This window comes from Aedes aegypti, chromosome 2, assembly GCF_002204515.2.
Source record: "Aedes aegypti strain LVP_AGWG chromosome 2, AaegL5.0 Primary Assembly, whole genome shotgun sequence".
Classification (NCBI taxonomy): domain Eukaryota; kingdom Metazoa; phylum Arthropoda; class Insecta; order Diptera; family Culicidae; genus Aedes; species Aedes aegypti.
Window position 1 is genome coordinate 215,778,801 of NC_035108.1, and position 25,269 is coordinate 215,804,069.

At 37.4% G+C, this 25,269-nt stretch overlaps 1 protein-coding gene across 9 annotated transcripts in view; it reads left to right on the top strand.

Annotated features, from left to right (window-relative positions):
* The first annotated feature begins 1,476 nt into the window (after window positions 1–1,476).
* LOC5570873 overlaps window positions 1,477–25,269 on the top strand; it is a 49,183-nt gene continuing 25,390 nt past the window's right edge. For 5 of the 9 annotated variants that reach the window (XM_021843968.1, XM_021843963.1, XM_021843965.1 and 2 more), the window contains exon 1: window positions 1,477–1,968. The gene's annotated coding sequence lies outside the window, so the exon portion shown is untranslated. The remainder of the gene's footprint in view (window positions 1,969–25,269) is intronic. The other 4 variants (XM_021843966.1, XM_021843967.1, XM_021843972.1 and 1 more) reach the window with 1 other exon arrangement.

Consider the following 25,269-nt stretch of genomic DNA (forward strand, 5'->3'; position numbering starts at 1 on the left):
ACTCAGCAATCACAGGAAAAGAAGACCGTCTTCGCGAGTCTCGTCTCAGGTATTGAAGTGCTTTTTATTGCAAAGTTTCAGACAATTCGTTGAATAAAAAAACTCCATGCTATAGTGAATCATGAAAGTGCCCAAGTAGTTCTTCGCTCTGGGTGGTTTATTAGTCCCTCTATTAGCAGCATTTCTTACCGCAATGATTATTCCAAATGCGGTAACTTTTTTGGTTTATCGTTATATTTGCACCTTTTTTCCCTAAATTCTCTTTAGTTTTAGGCTCTGTGTCGATTGATCATTGGTCATCTGGATCCGGAGATATTCCAAAATTCCTTAGGTACCGACGCGTAGCCATAACCCATAGTCAATTTCTCAGGCTATAGATTTTAATCGTGTTAGGATATTCACTCTTCAAAATAATATATTAGTGAGAGTATACTGTGAAAAAAGAAGCAATTTGGTGCAGCCGTCTTTGGTATTTAGGTTTCTGGTAACACGGTAACCAAATAAAGATCTTGAAAACTTCAAAAAACATCATATCGATATTCCCAAGAATATTCATCCAACTTTTTTAGAAGAGCTCCTTATTACCTGGCACTGTACAGTCCAGATTATATTGACTTCGGAATTTTGTAAGTAAAATCATACAATTCTCGTTGCTCTGTTCTTCAATTCAACCCAACCAACTCAGCTGCTTGATGTCAGTTTTTTCCGACCTTTAAAAATGCACTGGCAAGGTCAAAAGGAGTTTTCAGCTGTTGAAATGAATCGTACTACTGTGACAGATGTTGAACGTTACAAATAAACACTAAAAACTCACAAAATTTATTTACTTCAATTATTTTTAAAATAGCTATGAAGTTCACGAGTATATAAATTCAGAGATTCATTGGAAATCGAACGAACAGTCACAATCATCATATTTTTCCCAATGGAGCGTTCTACTCTTCGCCTCCTACTAACAGCAAACTCTTCAACGGCCCGATCTCAGTATTGGTACGTAATATGAAAAACTCTCCGGATGTGGATAACAATAGAACTTCCGTTCTTCAGAATGGCACTGACTTGGTAAAAATGCAAACGTTGATTAGCCAGCGCACTGATGAAAGCAAGCATGTACAAGCGCATAAGTGACTTTTTCCCCACATTTAAACTCAAACCGATCGTGATACTGACGTCGATTTGACAAGATCACCTCCCATAAGAGACAAACACACAAAGTGCAATTTTCCTCCCACTCGCGAGCGCTTGTGATGGGAGGGAAATCGCTACCAGAACGATCTCACGGGTAAATATTGACCAATACACGCAGGGGACTTTTTGTTATACATGCAAACAGAAGTGAAAATCACGCATGTAGCAAGCGTAACAGAACGCTCCACGACTAACAAAAAATAAAACCTTTATACGATTCTATGGCATGAAAAATTCGCTCTTTCATTTCACCAAATAATTAAATATGGAAAAACGCATTATAGGTAGAATATTGTCGATTTAGTAATCCAGTATTTCACGAGAACTCCGACTGGACAGACACGAGCATGTTCGGTTCGAAATTCTGGATCCCTCTCGGTAGTTTTGGGAAAATGTGGTGAAACTAAATGGATTGTGGCCCAGCAGAGCACACAGCTCAGTGAAATAACACAAGTTTTGCAATAACTAGGAAGCCAAACCGATCTGAATAACAGTGCTCGAGCTTACATCATACAAGGTGTTATACAAGCGGTGGAGTTCCTAGTAGTGCCTTGAAAATAACGGTTGTGAAAATGGATACGAATTATATTATCAAGTGACAAATAGAAGAAACCAAGATCCTACAGAGGATTGTGATATTTGGAGCGCAACTCGTGAAATAAAGAAGATTCGAATATCAATTGAGGAAGTGATCTCTACATAGGAGACCATTTGCAGTTTGTGTTGTGGGGGAATTTATAAAAAAAAGTGAAAAGGAGAAATACCACAAAATATAAAAAAGTAAGTAAAAATTAAGATACTATATTATGTAGTTCTAACCCTGCGCGTGTAGGGACGTTCTTCCGAAATTTAAAATTTATGTTCGGTAATCTAAACTACTAGCTACTACGTTGCAAAAATGTGTGTTGCTGTAGAAAAAAAAGTGAACATGAACTAACATTTCAGCAAGATTAAGCCTTTGAAACCAAGTAGTCCTAACTTAAGTTTTATGAAAAAAGATAAAAGTTTATTCACGAATTGCACTCAAACACGATCATTATACACATATATCCATATTTTTTCAATCAAACGTAAAGCTATGAAGGACTTCCACCCTCCTTTATCCTGCACAATGAGCATCTAGGTTTTCTTTTGTCTGTGTAATGAGTTCATTTTAAGACATGACACATTCTACATAAGGAAAATATTGAAGTTTCGGTAGATAGAAATTCCAATGCCGGCCAATTTCAGCCTGGACATTGACACGGGATATAAGAATTTCCTACAGTCTCCCCAAGAATCCCCTAATATAGATTCCACCAGTATTTCTTGCAGCAATAATTCCCGAATTTCTCTAGGCATTCTGCAAATAGTTATTCAAAGTATTCCTCTAAAGAAACCGAAAGAAATTTTCTTAGTAGTTTATTTCGAGATTCCTGGAGATATTTCCCTCCGGGTACTTTCGAGGAGTTCTTCCAGAAACTCCTCAATGTATTCTATGAAACGCATTCCATTGATAAAACAACTCATGCAACAGTATAAAACAAGTTACTAACATTTGTTGCAAAGAATCCGCTAACTACTCCGAAGGTTTCCCAAGTGTTTTCATGGATTCCGTTAACTATTTCCTAAAAGTTAAACTAATGAAACATCCATTTTTTAACAGGTAGCTTCAAATGTTTTCTCATGAGCTCCATCAGAAATTTCTCTTGAAAATCCACTAAGTATCGTAATAGTGATACTTTTTTTTTCAGGAATCAATTCAAATTTATTTTGAAAAATTCCTACAAGTCTAATGTTTGTATTCAGGTTTCTTCGAATATTTGTAATACATTTTCCATGATTCCACTAAGAATTCTTTCATTGCTGAGGCATTTCTTTGAGATTCTTAATGGTATTCAAGGATAGATTATTCTAAAAAAATCATTTTTTTTAATGTTTTTTTTTTAGAAGTTCACTTTGATCCTCAACTACTCCGAGAACCTAAGAATTCCTTTCAGATCACCAAAGTTCCTACATTAGAAAATATGAGAGTATCTGCACAAGCTCTTTTAGAAGCTCCCGTAAAACAGTAGTAATAAATTACTAAAAAGTTCTTTTTGGGAGACCATCAAGCATAATTTTAAGAACTCCTTCACAATTTCATCCAAGGGTTTAATTAAAATCTTGGTTTATTTTCTGAAGGTATTCACGAAATCTGTATAAGGATCATTTTGAGTCCCTAAGAGGAATCCTTAAGAGAGTAACCCAAAAAGAATGCTTGAAGAAATATAAAGAAAATTGATTCTTCACATTATGAGAATGTTATCTAAAAACTAATGACCGTGTTATAGTATACGAAAAATGATGCTTTTCACCAGTCTTCAAATTTGCCTTTGCTTTTCGTTGATTTGATTCATAAAACAACGAGAAAGAGAATGCACGATCCTTATTTTTCAATCCAACAAGGCTTTGATTTGATCCTATCATTTCTGTGAAAATACTGCATCATTTTTCTGAATCATTTGTGACTCATTCAACAAGGTAGACTAAGCTGCAGAGGGATAACAAGCTTTGCTGGTAGGCCTAGCAACGCACACTGTTTTCTTTTCATCGCGAATTCACGAAGTGCGCGTCAATGGTTAAGGCTAAGTAGCCCGTCATTCGTTTTGGCAACAATGATGACTTTTCAGCTTGCATTTCAAAGTGATAACACTCAGTCTTGATAGTTTATATTGACTTGAAAAAGTATCACTGTACGCGGTCACATGCATAAAGTATGCTGATACTTTTTCAGCTGTGTCAGTGCAAAACGAACTGATTTTCTTTGATTCGAAATCGTGAGATGAACTAGCAACAATCATCAACGACGCGTACAAATTTCAATGACGGCCTACTTCGCCTTAACAAGTGATAGTATTTATCAAAATGGTACACGATGTTGTGTGTACAGAGTTATTCAGAAATCAAGTCATCTATGGATGTTGCTCTACGCACTACTATACCTGTTATTGAGTATCAGTTGAATTTGCTCAAGTATTCTATATAAACGTTAATGCCATCATCTTTTTATTACAGCCACAATCAGTTTCCTTAGTCCTACGAAAATGGCATGATATTTTATCATTGGCACTGGCATTGGCGTCATGATCGAACAGGAACACCACCACTGTAGCGCTGTGGGAGGCATGGATCATTTCACGGAGCCCAACTATTATTGCACCGTTCAGAACAGGGCTATGTTATACGGACCCTGATCTTCAACACTCTGTTATGCTATGTTATGTTATGTTACTTCACAATATTTTATCCTATGTTTTGTGGCAATAAAAATGTTCTTGGAATGTCTGAAAAAGATCTACCAAATGAAAATATCATGGAAAAAATTGTTTATACATATAATACGGGCCTCTATTCTCACACTCAATTGAAAAAAACGTATCAAAAGTTCCCCTTTCTAAGCCCATTTAACCCAACAAACAAATTCCGTTATGCCCGGATGGTCAAGTTTGACCATTAACGTTTTTAACATATGAATTTTACATTTTGCAAACTTTTTTTTCATAGATATAGCATATATTTAAACGATTTCTGGTACTCAAAGAAATTATTAGTTTTCACCCAGGCATACTTTTGATCGAAAATCGATTTGCATTCCCGTTTACGCCAGCAAAATCAGATGGGACATGGATTCGAACGAATAAGATTCAATACGCCGTAAACAAGAATAAGGGTGATAATCTATGGGAGATATTATATCCCCAGGGACGTCAAGGAAATCAACAGGATGTTTGAAACCAGCCACCTTCAGCTGAAAACCGTTATTCTACACAGCAATTTTTTCTATGCTAGCTATGGTCTGTCTAGAGTATGCAGTTTGCTTTGCAATGATTTGAATCAATGATGCATTATTTTTGATCAAGTGAGTACAGGAGCAATTGAATTGAAAAGGCGCGAATCCTACGCGAAGCATTGATATTTTCAAAGCATGCTTTTCAAAAAATCTGTGCAGCAATGATGATCCTTGAAGACTGACTTTTCACTACTGATAACAAGCGAGCTAGCTATATTCGCCTTGCGTATCTTGCCGTGAATCGCAAGTCAGTCCAATCTGCATTTTCGTCAAAATTGAGTTGAGTTCATTTTTCATCATATTTTTCTATGCTCTTTCAGCTGTACTAATGAGATAAAATGATTTTTCGGAAAAATAATTGAAAAAAAAACAGTAAGTCAGATTGTCCCATACTGAAAAGTAACCGCATATCAGTTCCATTACTGATTTCCGCACCATGCAACACAACACAGTTTTCTAGGGAAGATATCGTGGTGAAAAGCAAAGTGTGAAAGTTTCATTATTATTTGAACATGTTTCAATCCTCTACAATGTTTTTAATACTCGTATGGAAAACGACTTTGGAAACTCCACCGCCCATTTCCTCAATGCCTACTTTTTACAGATGGGACTGACTTGCGATTCACGGCAGAATACTCAGTACACAATAGGTTTGGAAAGTTGCAGAGACCTTTACATCGTCTCACAAGAACATCACGGGGAAATGAATATTGTTATTTGAAAGGCTAACTCTATATGAGTAAACGTTTTATTTTTTTTTTGTTTTGTGTAAGAGACGGAATGGGATTGAACTCGTGATCTTCTGTTCAATCAGAAAAAACGTTACTCATTACACTGCTCTAGATGCCATTCTTTAATTGGATGCTCACTGGGTGCACGAGAAGAGGGCTATACTCTGATTAAAAATCAATTAAAGTAAAAAACATCGAATCCACTTCAATATATAACGTAAGGAGTGTGTCGATGGAAAATTATTCACTACCGTCGAAGGGGGTGACAATGCACATTGGTCCCATAATCATATCCAGGAAGACAAAAAGGTTTGCGCCTAAACGGTCATTTCTAGATATATGGTGTCTCCGAGAAAGTTCCTCCTTATTTTTCAGTGATGTGGCATTAGGGTAGCCCGCATGGTTTAGGAGATCAAACTATAAACTTTTTGTTGGTGTGATTAGAATTGTAGAATGTTCAATAATGTTTTATAACAATGAATGTAGGTATCAGGTATCATAAGGCCGGCTCCAAAGGCACGTTCCCCGCCATTTGGGAGATTTGTGCCATCGCCATATTTGAGCCTATTTCATCATCTACCCGATGGGAGAGGAAAGGGAAGGGAAAGATGGGAGGAAATAGGAGTGGGGTCCCTGGAAGAGGGAAGATCGCATAAGCGAAATGAGAGCATGTAGCTTCATACCACAATGGGTTCGAACAGCGCCCTAAAAAGGGCACTGCAAAACGCATGAGCGTAAAGAGAGCCTATAGCTCATTACCACAGCGGGTTAAGAATAACAGAATGTCCTGATGATTCAGGCTTCTGAATTCAGTTTCACTTAATAAATGTTTACCAAATAATTGGAAACGCATTTGCGCATAAACTGGACAGTTGCATATCAGGTGATACGAAGTTCCATAATCGGAGTCACAACTATCACACACAAATGAGACAACACGCTGAATATTTGCCATGTGATAGTTGAGTCGGCAGTGACCTGTCAACGCTCTGACAAAGAGACTGCAATTCTGCTTTGACAGATTTGTTAAATACTTCGCCACCCTTGGAGATGGCTCAGTTATGTACAATTTTGTTTGACGACACGACTCCAAACTATTCCAATATTGCTTGTGCTGAGTTGCAGCTTTAGAATTAATCTGAAGCTTCACCCAGCACTTCGAAATTGGAATAGCCGGCTCAGGGCCAATGAAGTCATGCGATGCTCCATCGCGAGTTAGCTCATCAGCCAATTCATTTCCAGCGATGGAAGAATGGCCAGGTACCCATACAAGGTTTACAGAGTTGACTGAATTCAGTTCCTCAATTTGAGTTCGACATGCGCTAACAAGCTTCGACCTTGAGTTGGCCGAAGCAAGAGCTTTTATAGCAGCCTGACTATCTGACATACTTTACAAACAGCCAGACGTCCACTTCTCCTGTGAAGGGAGTTGTGTAGAAAATTTACCTATAAGCAAAGTGACAAGCAATTATGAGATCACTCGAAGCAAGGACAATTGTGTCCCAACTCACCGGAAGTGGAAACATCCGAAATACTAGGATTTCCAATGGACGGAGAGAATCCATGGAATTTGGTCACAACCAATTCCCAGTGTATGTAGCGATGATCAGATAATGATTCATCATCTGATACATGCCAATTCGTCAACTTGTGACTGATTCTGTTCGAGCAGAGTATCATGTCTAACACTTCTTCACTAGCAGATACCATGAAGGTTGGGCGATTCCCTAAAATAAGTAATCCAAGATTTGAACTACTTAATCACTTTATCAGACTGGAGCTTCTCAAATTGATAGCTGATCTTCTCCAGATGATGTGATGAGTATCAGCATCACTGCCCGCACGGAACAGAAGGCCTTTTCATAGGCAGTGAACAACTCGTTTGAAATCATCCATTGGGATGGTTCATCATGTGGTAAATACACTTCATAACGAAAGACGTATTTCCTATTGAGGTCACCAACAGAAACATCAATTGTGACAGCACATACATCTCTGGTTGTTAACTCAGAAATGAGTGTAGCAACGATAGCGCTATTTACGAGCACGCATGCACGAGGCATGGCACGCGAGTTTGCCATTTCATTTTTCTGAAAGTAGTAAAAACTGGGTCCACAAGGTTACCTAGATAAAAGTTCACAAAAGTAAGGTTTTTGAACTAGCGCCATTTGAGCTGTAGCATTTGCATGAGTCTACAAAGATTGATCATTGCTGATATTTTATGCTGAAGATTGGTCTAACAAAGCTATCCTAACCGTAGCCACTACCCAAACTAGGCAGGGTTAAGCTTTTCGCAATCTCAGAACGAAAAAGACCAGCAGCGAAAAAAACATATCGGTATCTCTTAAAAGTCGCCAAAGGCGAAAAGCACGGAACACACTGTGTAATACGCATAATGCGAAACCATAGAGGTGAAAATTTAAACTAAGTTACAACGTATTAATAACCCCACCCTTATTTAGCCTCAGGCTTGAGACTGAAGAAGGGCAGCCGATTATCTCGGAGAAACACAAGGTCACCTGCACCATTGCTCCGGGTAGCACAGGAAGGGCATAATACTGTAGAGGGCGCCCTGGTACTCCACAGGGTCCGTTTGCGGTTAGGTTTTATTTAGACCCCCCTAACCATTCATTCTTAGGCACGGTAAGCTTAAAGCCACATGAATTAGGGGTCACCTGTTAGGTGGACTTTTACCACCGGAACAGGCAGTCCGTAGTGTTAATTCTTAGCCAATTGAAACAACCGCTACCGACACTACGCGGCTATCTAGGCTGATCGGGAAAAGGAAGTTAACATTGATGATTAACTCCTGATGTGCCCAAACAGCTCCCCTGTCTCCGAGAAAGTTCCTCCTTATTTTTCAGTGATGTGGCATTAGGGTAGCCCGCATGGTTTAGGAGATCAAACTATAAACTTTTTGTTGGTGTGATTAGAATTGTAGAATGTTCAATAATGTTTTATAACAATGAATGTAGAGTAACTTTCCCGAAGAGTCGAAATTTCTATGGGTAGCAAGTTATGCTATTTTTAACAAATAGGTCGAAATGGTACTAAAAAACAGGTTTGTTTTCTCAATAACTTTTTTTACAAAGACTTCTCGAAAAATCTTTGGAGTTCTGTTTGATCCTTCGACCTTTACTCTTGCTCCTGTGGGGGCGGGCGATGAAGGCTGGATCAAACATGTAGCGCGTCATTCGCGTAGCACGGTAGAATAGTATCAGATCGCGTTAGTAGTGTTTAATCCTTTGATTTTGTTGCTTGTTTCTGTAGGGCGAGCGACGAACACTTTTTCGGCGTTCAATGCTTTTATCGAGTAATATCGCGAAATTAGGTGCATTCATTTGAAATTGTATATTTATCGTTTACCAAAACGAATCCTTCACCAAAACCTTTCCTATATCCAAACTCCCAGTGTCTACTTGTGGAAGTGCAAAAGACTCTTCGGCTTCCATAAAGCAAGTAACACGTCAACATTTCCCTAAATTGTCCTGCATTCGGACGCAGCCGGCACCGTTACTTTTTGTTATAATAATGAGAGCACCAGTACTTACACATTGAAGATGCTACTGATCCCGAGTAGTGTCTGTTGGTTTTCTGTGTAAGTACAGCTGTTCTTGCAATAACAGTAGCATCTGCGGGCCGTCAATCATGCTCATGCTCATGAAGACTTCTCGAAAAAACTTTGTTCCGAGCACTTTTAGAACTATTGGATGCGCAATTAGATTAGTTGGTATTCGTTGGCTACTTACACGGAGCCACAAATCAACCCAACTTTGACTTATTTTGACGCAATTCTTCTCTTCCGTGGGATAACCCAAATTTGGGTTAACTGACAAATACCTATCATTAGGTAGTTTTCGTTTGACAAAGCGAAAAAACCAACTCAGTGCAAAAAAAACTCTACCCAGCGTTAGCTTTCGAGGTTTCCGTAGTGGGTTAAAACAACTTAAAGTTAGGTTAACTTGGAAGAACCAAAATTTGGCTTACTCCATTTAACTTCGACGCTGGGTCGTTGCGTTTCTCTCTGTTTTTGACAACATTGCTGTTGCGGGAGTGGCAAACAACTCAACCGTGGGTAAAAACTAAATGCAGTTTACCCAAATTTGAGTTTAAAGAACTTGTTTTTTGAGTAGTCTGATTTATCCGTGTAGATAAGAGAGTTGCAGATCCAGGCCCGAATTTGGGGGGGTGCCAAGGGGGCAAGTGCCCCGGGTCCCCCGATAAGAAGGGCCCCCGAGGAACCAAAATTAAAAATAAAGAACATTCGAATATATGAGTACATTTTATTCGTTTCCTTACGTTTGAATCTCACAGTATGGTTTGTTCAATTATTATCCTTCAATGTGTTAAAAAAAATCTTGAATGTTAAGCCAAAAGCTTCAAAGTTCTTCTCGTCTTAGTTTTTTTTTTTAATCTTCTTCTTCTTTCTGGCATTACGTCCTCACTGGGACAGAGCCTGTGTTCTTATGAACACTTCCACAGTTATTAACTGAGAGCTTTCGTTGCCAAAGTTGCTATTTTCGCATTCGTATATCGTGTGGCAGGTACGATAATACTCTATGCCCAGGGAAGTCAAGGAAATTTTCATTACGAAAAGATCCTGGACCGACCGGGAATTGAACTCAGACACCTTCAGCATGGCTTTGATTTGTAGCCGAGGACTCTAACCACTCGGCTAAGGAAGGCCCATGTTTTTTTAAAATATTGAAATTAAAAATGCGCCTAACGTTTTTGCATAATTAAAAATAAATAAAAAAAAACTGCGCTATTCGAAGAGTTTATTAGTTTATTATCAGAATTATAAAATTTAAACATATTTGCACTGCTATCAGAAACTTTAAGTGTTATGGGAAGTCTTTTGTGACACGGTAATCAGTATTTTTGAGTACCTTTCTATTTTGTATGCCGTAATTGTTGAAGTTTTTTTTTTCGAATTCAGCAAAGGCTTGTGGTTAACTTTGATTATAATCCAGAGAATTTGGCAATCAGAATAAAACTGGAAACTTGAACTTAATAAAACTAATAGATTATTAAAGGTAATTTCATATTTTTTTATAAATAATAGATTCATATTGGCTCGGTCAGAAACGTTCCAGTAAAATGATTAAAAACTAGAAAGAAGAGCGAAGTTTGATCAATTGAGAATATAAAAATTTTGCTAATAATTCCAAGGACAGAATAACTTGTAAGAACTCTCTATAAATTTCAAAAGGATTCATAACAAATAACATTTTGAAACATTTGATGTTGCAATAATGATGAATGCCAGAAACTTTCTTGGATATGGAATGTCGTTTTTTAAAGTGATACTAAGAGAAAAGTAGCATTAGCCTGTATGAGACAAAATTGTGGAATTCTTGAAGCAACTTTTGCTCTCATAATTTTAAATTTTGATTAGAATAGGACTTAAAAAGCATGCCATGGACAATTTAAGATAACGTGTTTGTCAAAAGGATAAAGTGTTCAAAAATGCAAATCATAAAAATCCAAAACGAAAATTCATTGTTTTGCCAAAAAAAATAAATCATTGCCCAAAACGTGTTTAGGACGATTTTAGATAACTAATAATGAGATTTAGATCGAAAATAAAAATTTGGGTATTAGAGGGTTAACTTGGACGTCCTTTTGGCTTGCTACTTGCATTCAAAAATATTGAAATAACTTGTTTTTGATAATATGGTTGCAAAACCATTCACAGCTGAAAAATATTGATGAAATACGATGCAAACAAGATGAAAAGATATCTAAGATGTTTCACAAGTATGATAAACCCACTTAAAAGAACGATTATACCAAAAAATTGAAGAGCTATGAGAAAAAATATGTAAACACAACATTCATCGCCAAGTTTACATAAATTTTCTATTTTTTCCCTCGAATTGTCTTCAAAGTCTCATCCCCATTGCCTATTCAGTTTCCCCAAAGGTGTACTGAAACAGTGATTATTTTAATTCTTCAAAAAGTTAAATTTCGGAGCGACATTCCACGATCAATACATTTCAGGCAGATGTTGACGTCATAATCACGATATTTCAGTGTTCCAACTCATTTGTACTTTCAGGAGATGTTTCTATAATATGAAAACACTGATAAATAATTAAATTAAAAAAAAAACAATCCATTTTATAAAATTTTACGATGTTGCTGCGCACGAAACACAGTTGCTGGATTGAGAAGTTGTCAAAATGCGTTGCATTGTTATTCAATGTACGGAATCCTCAAGTAGACTAGTTTGATGTTTAAGAGATGCTGTATTTAGAAAGAATAAACACATCTTAATGAAAAAGAGAACTACCGGCACCGTAAAATGTCAAAAAAGTGGACTTGCAATTTCATTTACTGTCGTTCTTGCTTGACCCAATCTCACCCCCATTTTTGATGTATTAGACACCGTACCGAAAAAAATAAAATTTTTGTTGAAAAATCAAATAGATTCCGGAAAATACGTGTGAAGTGTAATGAAAAGACTTCAAACCTTCTACTAATATAACGGTAGAGGTTAAAGTACATGCGTGATACTTTGCACAGGAGAAATTTAATGTTGTAAATTTTGGTTGGTTGGTTTGACTTTATTAACGAGATTTTTAGCCCTGGGCTAGTTCATCTCGGGACCAACGGCTTTACTTCCCTTCCGAAGGAAGTCGTCACTATAACTTTTTACGTCATAAGTGACTATGTCGGGAATGGGATTCGATCCCAGGTCCTCGGCGTGAGAGGCGAGTGTTCAAACCACTACACCAGGTCCGTCCCCCCATTGTAAATTTTATCTAATTTCAACATACAAGTTTATTGATATAGTAAACAGAAACTACTATTTCTAAAAATGTATATTGTGATGAATTATGTGTAATAATATGCTCCCTAACATATGAATTATTAATTTTAGTAATATCACCGTTATTAGCTGAAATAATTCATAAATCATATTTTTCCGTTTTGACCCAATCTCACCCCCAGACCCATTGTCACCCCCATCGACGGTACCTTTGATCTCTGGAATTAGAAGTTAATTAAAGAGCACCGAGAACAGTTTGAAAACAATACATTTTCAAATTGCCCATTTTAGAGTGTAACAGAACATCACACCTTTAGATAGATGAATTCTATTTCCAAATTTCACATGAATGTCAATCATACAAGTTGTTATATATTAGTAACATCAACGATAATAAGAAGATTAATCTTCTGCTTTAATTCAAATGTGGGCCAATTCAATTTTGTTTGACAACCCGATGGTGTGAGGATGACTCATTTTCCAAACATCAGTGAAAAATAAACAAATTTCAAATATTTCTTCAACATTTACAAATGCATGACCCACGATCATATATCCATACTTGAAATAATTTTTCGAATTACGCGAGTTATACATGAACTGGACCTATGAGTAATGAGTAATTCGCTCAAACCAGGCCGCCATCGGCACTCATCGTTAGAATTCAAATTGTATGTCACTAATCGCAAGTATAAGCTAAAACTAAAGAGTGATCGTTTCGGTTTTCTGAAATTGATGGACTTCAAGTCTGCTAGCTAGCTAAACAGTTAGCAAAGTAGTCCTTTTTTGATAAATCTTAGTTATTTCTTCACATGATACGTATGTGTCATATTTTCCTTGGAACACATAGCAAACTTAGTGCCATTGTATATAGAGGAAGCACCTAGCTTTCATTTGAATTCAAAAAAGTTTTGTGCTCATTGACCAAAATCTTGAATTTCGACAGAAAACCCGTTTGTTTTTTCACCATTAGCGCACCGCTCGTTTTGAAATCTGAGATCATCATAAAATTGAGAAAAAATTTCGGCGTATGGCGAGTGCAATCAGTGTAAAAATAATATTTTGCACAACAAAGAGATAAGTTTTTAATCATTATATTTTTCTTCGAGTCAAAGAATAGGAGTATTATTATAACTGAAAAAAAATCTGACAGCCATCTTGGATATAGCTGCTTCTCAGCTTAAAGTTATTAAACCAGGGCATTAAATAGACATTTTCTTTTAAACAAAAACAATCTCTTTCGTGTTGGCATGACTTTCACATTGGGACAAAGTATGCTCTCGTCTGTTCAATTTCGCTACTTTTCACATGTATTGGAATTCCAACAATGTGTGCCGATGGCGGCCTGCTTTCAGCGACGCCCGACGACTGTACACTGTACAGTGAACACTTCTATGCAAAAGCTTGGGGTCACCATAGAAAAAACATATAGAAAAGTTTGGACAATATCTCTGAATAGTAAACCATGAAAATTTATAATGTTCGTTATATAATGTCAGTTTTGACATCTCTCTAACGAATAAGTGGGTTTAAGGGATTAATCAATGATTTCAATATGCTATTCTAATTCTAAAGGACAGCTGTTTATTGGGGATGCTGCTTGAAACCTAGGGATTCGACGTAAACTCCTGAGATTTATAGGATGATCTGTGAATCCCTAGCAGAATACTGTGGATTTCTAGTTACATCTAGTGTATTTCTAGCACGATATTGAAGATTCCGAATTTGGGGATTGCAAGCCTGGGAATGATATACTTCCGAAAATTTCCATAGGAGACTTGAGAATTTTTGACCCTGTTGATTCCTAACGAGATGCCTCAGAGTCCTAGCATGTTACTCTTACGAGCACTTGAAGCTCCCTATCGAGCTTTTGTAATTTTATTGCGAAATCCTGTAAATTTCTATTGATTTCATATTGAAAGTTTATTACTTTTACGTATGTACCTCATCTTCCAAAACACGTTTAAAACTCTTTTAAAATTGCATTGACATACAGCTTTTTTGTGTATTCTACGAAATTCCGGTCGCATTTATGGGTCATGAGGACCACATGCGGACCGACGAACAGGTTGAACATCACTGTTCTAACGCATTTTGAAATAATTTCTCATGAACTTCCTATCTAAATTTTTTGGAAAAATCTTATTAAACGCCTAGTCAACACTCTTTGTTGAAAAATACCATAATTTTTGTGTACAATAATTGCAACACATAATTCTTAGTAAAAATTCACAATTTAATTTGGTCGAACCTGATGCTATGGCTTAAAGGATCAACTGATTGTTGTACATAAATATGTCTTTGTAAGAATATAGAAATACGTTTTATTGTATTTCTGCCAAAAACGGAATCCCACTGTATTTCTTAACAATTATCTATCTGAGATGACTTGATGACATAAATGGTCAAAAAGATGCAAATTATTAGTTTTTACGAGATGAACATTGGCTTCATATAAGTAGAACAAACAAATGATAGAATTTCAAGCAAAATTCCTGTTCACGAGGAACTTACTGATAACAATTCATTGAAGATTTTGCAACATAGGTGAAAAACGAATTACTTTAAGCATTTATGAGCAAATCAGTGGAATAAATCGAGGGTTGTAGACAAAATTGTGCCGAAAATCGAATTTTAGAACATTCTGAAAGAAAAACTTGCCAAAATTCAAAATTAAAAACAAAGAAACTCAGGCTAACTTTATGGCAAAATTTCTCTTTTTTAATGTATTCGAATCCTGTGAACAGAATCTCAATATAGAAACTTAAAAGTAGATTGGAGTAAAGTACCCCGGGGCAAGTGGGACATAAAAAAACGATAGTTCAAACAGATTGTTCAACATAATTTAAAAATGTCAATATTTTGCAAATCCAACAACACGGTCACATTTTTCCAACATATTTGCTAGTGTGTGCATGAATTTGATCGAATAATTTCGGAATTGTGAAAACCTTAGAAGAAAGATGGACAACGAGCCATTAGACGCAATTACCTCGATAAACGGGGCAAGTGGAACACATCCAGTTTCATGCGTTAAACCACATCAGTAAGTTAACCAATTTAGCCTGGGACACGGTTATATGAAAAATTTAGATACTCGCTCCAGTCCACTTTTTAGATTGCATTTAGGTCCCATAACAACTGTGCAAAATTTCAGCTCGATCAGAGAAACTATATTTTAGCGCCAGCCGTTCAAAGTTTGTATGGGATTTACTATGGGAAAACTTACTTTTTCAAAGAAAAATCGCCAGAGATCGCCCATTGTCCTCTATAAAAATTAAAAACTCAGATCTCGATAGATATTTCTACGATTAACAACATTGCCGAAGACCGCAAAGCAATCCGATGCTTGTGAAAAAAGATATTAAGCATAGACTATTCGGAAATTTTGCCCGATTTTGTTATTATTGTTATTCCTTTACAACACGTAAACGTAAATTCCTTTACAACACGTAATCAACGTCGCCTTGCCAATTGGTTTTCATTGAATAACTTTTTTCACAAGTGTCGGATTGTTTTGCGGTCTTCGGCAATATTCTTCATCGTAAAAATACCTATCGGGGTCTATGTTCAGAATTTTTATAAAGGACAATGGGCGACCTCTGGCGATTTTTCTTTGTAAAAGTAAGTTTTCCCATAGTAAATCCCATACAAACTTTGAACGGCTGGCGCTAAAATATAGTTTCTCCGATCGAGCTGAAATTTTGCACAGTTGTTATAGGACCTAAATGCAATCCAAAAAGTGGACTGGAGCGAGAATCTAAATTTTGTCCCACACTATTAACCATTACAATAATAGGATTGATAAATCACAGATTTTCAATTTTGAGTACATATTTGATGTACATAAGAGAACAACCATAAAATATGTAACGTTTCAGAAAGAAAACGTAAATATAAGGTTATGTCACATCGCATTTGATTTTTACTGAAAATTCCTCACCAAAAGCGTAAAGAGGTATAAAACATATTCAAAATTTATCATTTAAAAGTTATCAATCGAGATGCAGCACGTAAACTTTCAAAAATTGACGATTTTTTAAATACTTTTTTATTATTTGTTATTCCTGTTATGGTTTTCCGTCATAAACCACTTAATGGGATGGAACTGTTTTCCGCAATTACTGTATTTGGTAGAAATATCAAATAAAGTTCAATTAAAATAGTAAAGTAATCGTTCTCATGATGTATTTTAAATTTTATCTCTGTCTTCGTTCAATTTTAAATTCATATTTTAAAAATAAAAACAGAAAAAAAATATTTAGAAGAATTTGTAATTTTTTCTCCCAATTTAACAATTACGTAATATAAGATTGATTTTGTTTTGATAAAAATCAGTCGTTTTAATGTTTTAGTGCTACTCTCTAGGAAAATGTTTGAAACTTGTTGGAAAAGTTTTGATTCTAGTGCTTGTTTCGATAGGTCCCACTTACCCCGGGTATAAAGATATTTTGGGGTAAGTTAGACTATAGAAATGTTCATATGAAATGAAAACAAAATACCTGTTTATCAGAGGCAGCATGTAAAAATACATAGAGTTGTAGCTTACCGATGGTAATTCGATTTATAGCACAATTATTTTTTGTGAGCCAATGCAGAACGTGAAACGTGTCAAAATTTATCCTGCAAGTTGAAAATGGTGCTGAGCTGACAACTGTTACATGGAGCACATGGTATTAAATAACAATAATTTTTGTACTAAATACTTTCCTTATCATTGTATCTTCAACTTTCTAGAAGAATAACCCCGTGAAAAACTTTTCCTAAACGAGCTATGACGGAATGTCCCACTATCCCCGGATTCTCACTTGCCCCGGGGTACCTTACCTTGTACCTTTTAATTCCGCCCTATCAGGTATCAGAAGGCCGGCTCCAAAGGCACGTTCCCCACCAGTTGGGAGATTTGTGCCATCGCCATATTTGAGCCTATTTCATCATCTACCCGATGGGAGAGGAAAGGGAAGGGAAAGATGGGAGGAAATAGGAGTGGGGTCCCTTGAAGAGGGAAGATCGCATAAGCGAAATGAGAGCATGTAGCTCCATACCACAATGGGTTCGAACAGCGCCCTAAAAAGGGCCCTGCAAAACGCATGAGCGTAAAGAGAGCCTATAGCTCATTACCACAGCGGGTTAAGAATAACAGAATGTCCTGAAGATTCAGGCTTCTGTATTCAGTTTCACTTAATAAGTGTTTACCAAGTAATTGGAATCGCATTTGCGCAAAAACTGGACAGTTACATATCAGGTGATACGAAGTTCCATAATCGGAGTCACAACTATCACACACAAATGAGTCAGCACGCTGAATATTTGCCATGTGATAGTTGAGTCGGCAGTGGCCTGTCAACGCTCTGACCAAGAGACTGCAATTCTGCTTTGACAGATTTGTTAAATACTTCGCCACCTTTGGAGATGGCTCAGTAATATACAATTTTGTTTGACGACACGACTCCAAACTATTCCAATATTGCTTGTGCTGAGTTGCCGCCCAAGAGTTTATCTGAAGCTTCACCCAGCACTTCGAAATTGGAATAGCCGGCTCAGGTCCAATGAAGTCATGCGATGCTCCATCGCGAGCTAGCTCATCAGCCAATTCATTTCCAGCGATGGAAGAATGGCCAGGTACCCATACAAGGTTTACAGAGTTGACTGAATTCAGTTCCTCAATTTGAGTTCGACATGCGATAACAAGCTTCGACCTTGAGTTGGCCGAAGCGAGAGCTTTTATAGCAGCCTGACTATCTGAACAGAAGTATATGACTTTACCCATTACGCGCTGTTGAAGTGCTGATTGCACTCCACACATAAGAGCAAATATTTCCGCCTGAAAAACGGTGCAGTTTCTACCAAGTGAGTAAAACTGATTCAGCCTTAGCTCACGAGAATATACTCCTGCACCAGCTCTACCTTCAAGAAGGGAGCCATCAGTGTAACATACTATATTGTTTGATATACTTCTTTCCAAATAGCCAGACGTCCACTCTTCCCGTGAAGGGAATTGTGTGGTAAATGTCCTGTAAGGAAAGTTACAAGCAATTGTGAGATCACTTGGAGCAAGGACAATTTTGTCCCAATTCACCAAAAGTGGAAACAACGAAGTGTGTGTAGATCTACGATTCACTGGATTTTTCTCCAGTAGATCCAGTACCCATAAACGGTAAGAGCAAGAAAGTGCTTCTTGTTTAAGATATATGTGTAGTGGCGCAACGTCGAAAAGGGCCTCGAGCGCTGCTGTGGGAGTTGTAGAGAACGCACCAGACATCGCCATCAAGCACATCCTTTGGAGATGGCCCAATTTTGATTGGATTGTTCTCACTTCGCCCTTTTGCCACCACACAAGACATCCATATGCTAATATTGGTCGAACAACTGTTGTGTAAATCCATTTGATATATTTGGGTTTGAGGCCCCAAGTTTTACCAAAGGTTCGCCGGCATTGACCGAAGGCCATACAAGCTTTTTTGACTCTGAAATCAATGTGAGCTGTCCATAACAGTTTGGAATCTAGAATGACTCCGACATACTTTACTTGATCAGTCACATTCATCTCAGTGCCAAAAAGACGTAAAGGTCGAATTCCATCGCGGTTTCGTCTTTCCGTAAAAAGAACAATAGATGTTTTATTCGGGTTTACCGAAAGGCCATATTGGCGACACCAACTCTCGACTACCTGAAGAGCACTTTGCAACAGGTCGAATAGGGTGCTTATGCACATACCAACTATCAGAGCTAGATAGTCGTCGGCAAATCCAAATGTTGGAAAACCGCAATTATTGAGTTGCCTCAATAGCGTATCTGCTACGAGATTCCACAAAAGTGGTGGCAAGACTCCCCCTTGGGGGCATCCGCAAACACTCAATTTTCGAATCGCTGCTTGACGCAATGTCGAGAAGAGATGTCGGTTTTTGAGCATTTGATGAATCCAATTGGTAATCATTGTAGGTAGCCCATGGTTTCGTGCTGCTTCCAATATGGCATCGAAAGACACGTTATCAAAGGCACCCTCAATATCCAAGAAAACACCCAAGCACGATTGCTTCTGAGCGAATGCTTTCTCGATATCGTATACAACTTTGTGTAAAAGAGTCACAGTGGACTTTCCAGATTGGTAAGCATGTTGATTGACATGAAGAGGCATGTTTGCCAAATAGACATCACGGATGTGATGATCGATAATGCGTTCCAGACATTTCAGAAGAAAAGAGGTCAGACTGATTGGTCTAAAACTCTTCGCTTCCTCATACGACGCACGTCCTCCTTTTGGGATAAACTTTACAGTAATATCACGCCAGGATTTGGGAATGTACCCGGTAGCAAAACTGCTTACAAGTAGCTTTTTCAAAACATGTTTGATAGACTCAAATCCCTTTTGGAGCAGAACAGGATAAATCCCATCCGCTCCTGGAGATTTGAAAGGAGCAAAACTATTAAGTGCCCATTGAATCGATTCAGTAGTTACGATACTGCGAGCCGAGGCCAGAGACTCGTAACTACATGAAAAGACATTTGGTTCATCCGTAGATGCTATGTCCACACATCCGGGGAAGTGTGTATTGAATAAACATTCTAAAACTTCTTCATCGGAAGAAGTAAAGTCACCATTAGGTAAGCGAATTTCGTTCACTTGGAAATCCTTAGATTTTGCAAGAATTTTGTTCAGCCGACTGACTTCACTCAAACTGGAAACATTTGTACAAAGGTTTTTCCAGCCGGATCGTTCAGCAGAACGAAGAGCCTTCTTGTAAGCCTTGCGAGCTGACTTGAACGACTCTGATCCAGCTGAACGGCGTCTGTTCCAACTCCTTCTACATTGTTTCCTGAGTCTAGTCAGATCGGAATTCCACCATGGGGTCCCTCTTGTAGTCTTTACAGACCGCAGAGGACATGCTTCTTCAAAAGCTTCCATAATGTAGGATGTTGTAGTATCAACGGCATCATCCAGATCACTTGGATTTTCAATGGACGGAGAATATCCATGAAATTTGGTCGCAACCAATTCAATGTAGAGTTCCCAGTTTGTTGACCGGGGATTCCTAAAACGCAAAGTCTGCGCAGTTACATTTGAATGTTCAAAGAAGATGTAGCGATGATCAGATAATGATTCCTCATCTGATACATGCCAGTTCGTCAACTCGTGACTGATTCTATTCGAGCAGAGCGTTATGTCTAACACTTCTTCTCTATTAGAAACCATGAAGGTTGGGCGATTGCCTATGTTAAGTAATCCAAGGTCTGTACTACTTAAGTATTCCATCAGACTGGAGCCTCTCAAATTGATATCCGAGCTGCCCCAGATGATGTGATGAGCATTGGCATCACTGCCCACAATCAGCGGAAGGCCTTTTGTTACGCAGTGTACGACAACTCGTTTGAAGTCATCCGTTGGGGATGGTTCATCATGTGGTAAATATACCGAACAATAGACGTATTTCCTGTTGAGGTCACCAACAGAAACATCGATTGTGACAGCACATACATCTCTGGTAGTTAACTCAGAAATGAGTGTAGCAACGATTGCTTTATTAACGAGCACGCATGCGCGAGGCATGGAGCGCGAGTTTGCCATTTCAAGCTTGCTAAAAGTAGCAAAAACTGGGTCCACAAGGTTACCTAGATAGAAGTTCCCTCTACGAAAGTAGGGTTCTTGAACTAGCGCCACTTGGGCTGCACCATTTTGCATGAGTCTGCAAAGATTGATCGTTGCTGTTCTTTTATGCTGAAGATTGATCTGAGCTAACCTAACCGTAGCCACTACCCAAACTAGGCAGGATTAAGCTTTTTGCAATCTCAGCACGAAAAAGACCAGCAACGAAAAAACCAGATCGGTATCTATTTAAAGTCGCCAAAGGCGAATGAGCACAGAATACACTGTGTAAAACGCATAATGCGAATCCATATAGGTGATAATTTAAATTAAATGTCAACATATTCATAATCCCACCCTTATTAAGCCTCAGAATAGAGACTGAAGAAGGGCAGCCGATTATCTCGGAGAAACACAAGGTCACCTGCACCATTGCTCCGGGTAGCACAGGAAGGACTCAATACTGTGGAGGGCGCCCTGGTACCCCACAGGCTCCGTTTGCGGTTAGGTTTTATTTAGACCCCCCTAACCATTCATTCTTAGGCACGGTACGCATCACACCATAAATTAGGGGTCACCTGTGAGGTGGACTTTTACCACCGGAACAGGCAGTCCGTAGTGTTGATTCTTAGCCAGTTGAAACAACCGCTACCGACACTACGCGGCTATCTAGGCTGCTCGGGAAAAGGAGGTTAATATTGATGATTAACTCCTGACGGGCCCAAGCAGCCTTACCGATGGTAATTCGATTTATAGCACAATTATTTTTTGTGAGCCAATGCAGAACGTGAAACGTGTCAAAATTTATCCTGCAAGTTGAAAATGGTGCTGAGCTGACAACTGTTACATGGAGCACATGGTATTAAATAACAATAATTTTTGTACTAAATACTTTCCTTATCATTGTATCTTCAACTTTCTAGAAGAATAACCCCGTGAAAAACTTTTCCTAAACGAGCTATGACGGAATGTCCCACTATCCCCGGATTCTCACTTGCCCCGGGGTACCTTACCTTGTACCTTTTAATTCCGCCCTAAATGTTTATCTTTGACAGCGTTTCTGTCAAAGATAAGCAAAATTTCTGTTGAATTAAATTCTTTCTCCCCAATAAATAATAATTATAGAACACAATTGATTATTGACGAAGTTGAGACAAGCCGAATTAGATGAATGTTTTGCATAAAGAATTAGAAGATGATTTCATGCATACTTAAAATATGTATTCTTCAAGTGAACGTTTCAAAGAATGAATTATTGAAAACAATCATATCACTCATTGGCGACTCGTAACCTCACGTTTTATCTAATCTACGACGCCGAAAATGACTAATTTTGCAAACAGTAAACAGTAAAAGATAGAAATCGCATATTTGTTACTGGAATTCATGAACAGGTGGATTTGACGTTAGGGAATAGCCATTGATATTACTATTGATAAATTATTATTGTCATACAATGTTCAAGCATTCATTATAGAAACGTGTTTTTCGTATAGAAATAGTTGACCAAAGTCATGTAAAAACAGTGTCAAGGCTTAACTAATGGGGAAATGTCTAGTTCATTTGTTGGAATTCCTAATGTAATTTCTGAAATGATTTCTAGCAATTTCTAGTATTCGCATTTTAAGTCATGAGCCAGTTACTGAAAAATACATTGATATTTTTGTTCTGATTTTGTTCTTTGGATGTTCTTCCAGAAGACAGAATAAGGATTCCTTCTTTAGCTGTACATTACTGCAGAAAGTTCACTAGTAATTTATTTAGCAGGTCTGTCAGATATTGGTGCTGGTTTTTGACGAAATTTATCAAAATATTTCGGACAAAAATAAATCCAATATCGTTTTCAAGTTTTGCCAAATCTTCTCCATAACTTATCCCAGAAAATTGTTACATTTTCCATTGGAAATGTCTACGATATATTCACCTGATTTCTTGCAGAAAGTTATTCCATATTTTTCTTGAGTCAAGAATCTTGAATCAGAACACGAAAAATGTGAATTTATTGACTATTTTTCTGAAAAAAAAAAAAGTGACTTTTTGTTGGAAATAGGCCGAAAAAAGTGACCAAGTCAATAAAAAGTGCTTGTTTGATTAATTATGATTCGTGTTTTACGTCTAACCAACCAAGTTGAAGTTTAACAACTACCGAAAAACTAGACATTACATATATTTTGCAATTTGATTAAATCCACAAATTTCACACCAATTTGTCCATTTAATCCAATTGCAAAATATATGTAATGTATAGTTTTTCGGTTGTTGTTACACTAAAAAGTAACTTGCTACCAGCCCTGTTGGCGATGTATTGCAAGTTGGTGGATTCCTTACAAAACCTATGAACAATTCAAATTTAAGTTTTACGAAGGATTCGTACATTGTGTAGAATTTTGGTTTCAAAATCATTGGTTCAAGCGAACAATCAGCTTCGTTATACTAAACAATGTTCATCCAGTGCGAGTAGCGTTAGTGGAACATAAACGCGAAATTACGGAAACGCTCATCTACGAATTATGAGACATGTATTCTACAAAAATTCATAGAAGTGATTAAATGCGAGATTGCGATAAGTACAAATATTTCACATGGTGATCAAAAATGGCGTTCTATAAACGAAATGTTGGGTTAAGAAATGAATATTATATAAAATACAAAACAAAAAAAATCAGTGTCTCGAAACCAACCGAAGGAATGGCTAATTCTTTTTCGTTATAGGTGGCTATCTCGGGGTTGAGTTTCAATCCCTGGTTGAGTGGTCTATGGTGTGAGAGGCATGTGTTAGAATACACCAGGGACGTTTCTAATTATAGACTCTTGATTTGCAACACTCTTCGATAAAAACCGAAGCTATTAAGGTTTCTTAAAATTTGCTATACACAAGAATAAAATATGGTTATAACATTGTTATTTGCATACTTATATTCAGTAATGAATACACTCCCGTGCGAAAGTTTGGGTTTGCCCCCTAAAAAATATACAAAAGTATTTTGTCCATATATCTGTGATTACACTCCAATTGAACCTCTCTATGGCGTATTCGAGAGGCAATGAGTTATTCTTACTTCGTAGGATTTTTTTCCAAAAACATTTTTTAAATTTTGTGTACTAAATTTTTACTTAAAGTTGAGACATTTTTACTTGAATAAGCGTTTCATTCATCACTTCACACAATCTAACGCTCATCACCGTTCCCTATTAAATTATTAGAAACGTGGAATAAAAAGCCATCATGTTTGAAAAATCTAATCTATCGGACGAAATCTAAATACACATCCAATTTAATAATGACACCACAAATATTTTCCCACACGAATACTTCCCTATTACGGTAACAATAAGCCCAACGCATTTATGTATTCATAGAAAATTGTTAATGAAGTAATTACAATGGCAAACTTGATGTCAACTAATTATTCATAGACAAATTTCGGTTCACAAAACACCACACGCGATTCATATAACACTCGACAAAGCTTCTGCCTCAGACAAAGAACATTACGCCAGGTGCCATACGACAACATAATCATGCTTTCGGTGGTCTGCCCAACCTGATACCTGGGCGCTTTTGACCTCAATCAGCGGTAAATCACCATTCGTCTCCTTCAACAAATCACGTACAATTGTAGATATATAAAAGAGAAAAAAAAAACATCAATACGCAAAATAAAAACGTGCCACGGTTTTCAGAACCATCGAATCATGCCTCGACAGACAGATCCAGCTTCATATACCACTACTGAACTGACCAAAGCCCAAACCAGAAAGAGTGGCTACACTGGAATCTCAATTTACGAACTAGATCGGGGGTTTGTAGATTGAACTTGTTAGTAAATTGAACCTGTTCGTAAAACGAGTTTTACCAATGTTTTTGGTCCTCCAAGCACTTCATGGAATATAGGCCTTAAGATCTACAAACGTAAGCAGTTGTGTATTGATGATTTTAAATACCGGGACAGACGTCTAATCTTTTATATAACAAAACGAAGTATTGCAATGATTTGTATATTTTTTTTCGTCTTACAAGGAATCCATTGAACATAAGTCTGAGGATCTACAAGCGTAACAGTGGTCGAAAGATAGAGTTCTTAGTTATGGTACAGACCCTAAGTCATTTCCATAAGTAAACGGAGTTTTGTTTTGATTTATACCGATGTTCTCGACACTACTAAGCCTCCATTGTTAT